Consider the following 4,003-nt stretch of genomic DNA (forward strand, 5'->3'; position numbering starts at 1 on the left):
GATACCGATTGCATGGCTTTTTTTACCCCAACTCTAACTCTGAATGTATTCCCTTGATAACGTCCCCTTTCTTTTGCTCTGTGCACAAGATGGTTCTTTATTATTGTGTCTCATTTTTCAGCCAACAAGCATACAGCAGGAAAAAACCCTTCTTGTTCTTACCTTTAAAGCACCCTTTAAGGCCTTGCTTCAACTTACATTCCTGCTTTTATACCTGCCTGTGACATGTCTCTTGAGGCCCACAACACGGCAGAGGGTCCACTTTCAACCCCGGAGCCTCCTGGCTCTGCACAGCAACATAGGAAGGTGCCTTATACGGAGTCAGACCATTGGTCTATCTAGTAAAGTCTTGTCAACACTGGCTGGCAACAGCTCTCCAGGGCTTCAGGCAGGCGCTCTTCCCAGCGTTACCAGGAGATGCCAGGGGCTGAATGTGGAAACTCTACATGCAAGGCAGTTGCTCTACCACTGCGCTACGGCCTTTCCCCATTCGTCCATCTAGCTCAGTGTTGTCAACACTGGCTGGCAGCAGCTCTCCAGGGTTTCAGGCAGGAGATTTTCCCAGCCCTATCTGGAGATGCCAGGGATTGAACCCAGGACCTTGTGCACGCAGAGCAGAAGCTCTACCACTGAGCAACAGCCATTCTCCAGGTGTGCATTCTGTTCCCACAGTGACCAGCCAGATGCCTATGGGAAGCCCGCAAGCAGAATCTGGGCGCAAACAGCACTCTTCCACTTGTGTTCTCAGCAGCTGGAATTAAGAGGGATAAAGCCTGTGAGAGGAATAGAGGAAGCTGCCTTAGACTGAGCCAGATCACTGATCCATCTAGCTCAGTATTGTCTACACTGACTGGCAGCAGCTCCCCAGGATTCCAGACAGGGCTCTCTCCTGGCCTTGCCTGGAGATGCCATTGGGGATTGAACCTGGCACCTCTGCATGCAAGGCAGATGCTCTAGAACTGAACCGTGGCCCCTTCCCCAATGCTAGAGGTAGGGATGGAGGAGAAATTCAATTCACATTTAAAGCCGAATCGGTTAAATTCACACTATCCTAAACAGTATGAGAATCAGAGGCCAGCCATTTTTTAAAAACTCACACTTAGCCAAATTTGCAGTGCAGTTCATCCAAACGATTTTTACAAAAAATAATATATGAGGGGGAAACAAAAAATAATATATGAGGGGGAAATGTGCATAAAAATGAATATGTTAGTGAAAATAACACAAAAATACATTGTATTAGGAGCAATTGCTTGCAAAAATGTGTACATTAGTCAAGACTGCATACGTATATGTGCTTATTAGGAGAAACCAGTATTAAAATGCTGAATTTTCATGACGATTTTTTAAAAATGCACATTGCTGCAGAAATGTGGAGAAGTTAATTTAAGATTGGAAACATGAGAATCTGAGAAAAGTGAAATTGACAGATCCCTAGCTGGAGATAATATATAACCATCCTGATTAGTGCAAATTTTAACTTGCTGTTCTTCATGCCTGGACCTTCTTTCTGGAACACTTACGCAGTGCTGCCCATTTCACTCTTCTATCAAATCTTTACTCAAAACCTATATTTTATGTGAAGCCTTTAGACTACCACCTTAGCTTTCCCCCAGAAAGAAAAGAATACCTAAGTATGTGAAACTGCATTTGCTTGTGTCCATTCCTTGCCACCCATGCCTCTTGTCCTATCCCTCCCCCCTTTATCTGTTTTTTGCTATTAGTATTTCTAAGGACCTGCAACAAAAATGTTGCAGTGTAGTGTGCTCCTAGTCAGGGTTTCAGCCAGACAGCTGTGCCCTGCATTCCATGTATCACCACCCAATTTTCTAGTCTCTTGCTCCCCACCCCTCCAATAGTTAGTCAGCATGCTCAGTCCTCATCGGGCTGTTTCAGGAGTTACTCCCTTTAGTTTTTCCCCCTAAATATTTTTTCACCAGAATTTCCCAGTTCTGATGTAATGGGAAGCTATGGTTAACCGCAGCTTTGTGATTTGTTTTCACACACACCCAACCCCCATGTGAAGGGAAGAGCAAAGTAGGATCAAAGGGGCATGATGCTCATCTACATCTCAGTTTATTAAGCTGAGCTTTCATTATACAACAGCAGCCCATGAGTGCAAAGTGTTTTGAATGCTGTACAGTGCTGAGTATTGCTGAGCATTATGATTGCCTGTTGTTCCATCTCACCTGTGTCGTTTGCAGCAGAGGCCTTTGTGGTGATGCTGATTTTAAAAATGGTTTATAAATGCCTTTTCTGAGCTGGAAATGATAAATCAAGTGGGGTGTTACACAGGTTTGCCCAGCCTTTCCTGTGGATGGCCTATAAAGGCAGATTCCTCAGTCTCACCTTCCTTCTGTTCCCTTGCTGTTACCTCCATCACTGCCCAGTGTTTATAAGCCCTTGAAACTGATACATAATAATAGTGCTTGTGAGTTAGAAATTCCCTGTTGGGGGCTTGTTCATACATCTGGTATTTGCACAGGCTTGCCAAACTGGCACCTTTAATCATCGGTTACAGTTTTTTACCAGGCCCAGTCCTGCAAAAGACCTGCCATTAGCCAAGGTGACTATAAATGTTTCCGGACAATTGATTCAGTGTTAAATGGTGGAGTCAACTGTCCTTTTATTTATTGAAGGGTTTTTAAATGGTTGTTTTAAAAAAAGAAAATAATCAGTGACATCATCTCTCAGTGTTAAGACAGCGAATGACCGAGTTTTGGATGCATTTAGGCAACTCAGAACATGCTTCATTTACTTTGCTAGATTCTAGAGCAGACCATCAAGCCCTGCCAGATCCAGGATTTAGGGGTATCTCAGGCAAGGCATCCTCAATGGGACCCATTCATCTGGAAGAGGTGGGGAGTGCAAACTGCCTACTGCCTGGGCCATTCTTTACTCATGCAAAGTAAGGGGAGCAGCGAGCCCTTTGCTGTTCTTGGCATCTCAGCCAGTCTCCAATCCTGCCACCTTTTGCAGCCAGCCCTGATAGAAAACAGTTAAACACACAATAAAAGAAAAACACTTTCTACACACAGGGGTGAGATTATCATCAGTCTGTGTCTGCGTGCAAGTGGTGTAGCTCAGTGGCAGAGCCTCTGCTTTGTGTGCGGAAGGTCCCAGGTTCAATCCCTGGCATCTCCAGGTGGAGCCAGGTGAGATCCCAGTCTGAAACCCTGGAAAGCCACCACTGCCAGTCAGTGTAAACAGACACTCCTGGGCGAGGTGGACCAATGCTCTAACTTGGTATAAGGCAGTTTCCTATGTTCCTATTTCACATTGCACTAAACAAAGCACACACAAAAAGTTCTGCTCCAGGGTTTGTTTTTTTTATGGATCCTGCAGCTTGTACAAGCTACGGAAATTAAGTGTACATTCTCTGTATTTTGCATAATTTATCCCCCAGTTTTTACCATGTTGCATAATACTTGGATTCTGCTAGTTCTGGAGAAGGGGAAGAACTATGCTGGGCACTGGAGTACTACTCTCTACCTCCTGTAAATCCCTCTGCTTCCTAAGGACCGATCAGGCATTGCCCATATAGTTTCAAACATATCTTGGCAGCCATGAGGACTAAAAATGTGAAGGGTTTGTGGGGTTTTTTGGATGAGATTAGGAGAAAATTTAATTCTGCATACCATAACCATAATGCTTCTGTATGTTTTCTGCACTGCTGCAGAATCACAAAATGTGACTTTAAGTACATAGGCCCCTTCAGACAACTTATTTATCTGAGCACCCATCCATCCTGATTTGCTTGCACAAAGCTTGTGTGAAGGTTAGATTATAACTGGTCTTTGCTGAGAGCTGTTGCTAGTCAATGTTAACAATATTGAGCTAGGCTGCCTAGCACAGTGGGGAGGAGAGCCTGGCTGGGAGTCCAGAGTCTGTGAGTTCAAATCCCCGCTTGTGTCTCCTGGGTGTCAAGGGCCAGCTAAAGATCACCCCACAGTGAGTGGCTCAGGGGTTACGTGCCCTGCCACCTGTGCAACCGTGGGCAAGC

General features: G+C 45.0%; 1 non-coding gene across 1 annotated transcript; it reads left to right on the plus strand.

Moving 5' to 3' along the window:
• Positions 1-3,072: 3,072 nt before the first annotated feature.
• Positions 3,073-3,144, plus strand: TRNAT-UGU (transfer RNA threonine (anticodon UGU)). The gene has a single exon. It is a non-coding gene; the product is annotated as a tRNA-Thr (tRNA).
• Positions 3,145-4,003: the final 859 nt, after the last annotated feature.

The sequence above is a fragment of the Rhineura floridana genome, chromosome 1, assembly GCF_030035675.1.
Source record: "Rhineura floridana isolate rRhiFlo1 chromosome 1, rRhiFlo1.hap2, whole genome shotgun sequence".
Taxonomy (NCBI): Eukaryota; Metazoa; Chordata; class Lepidosauria; order Squamata; family Rhineuridae; genus Rhineura; species Rhineura floridana.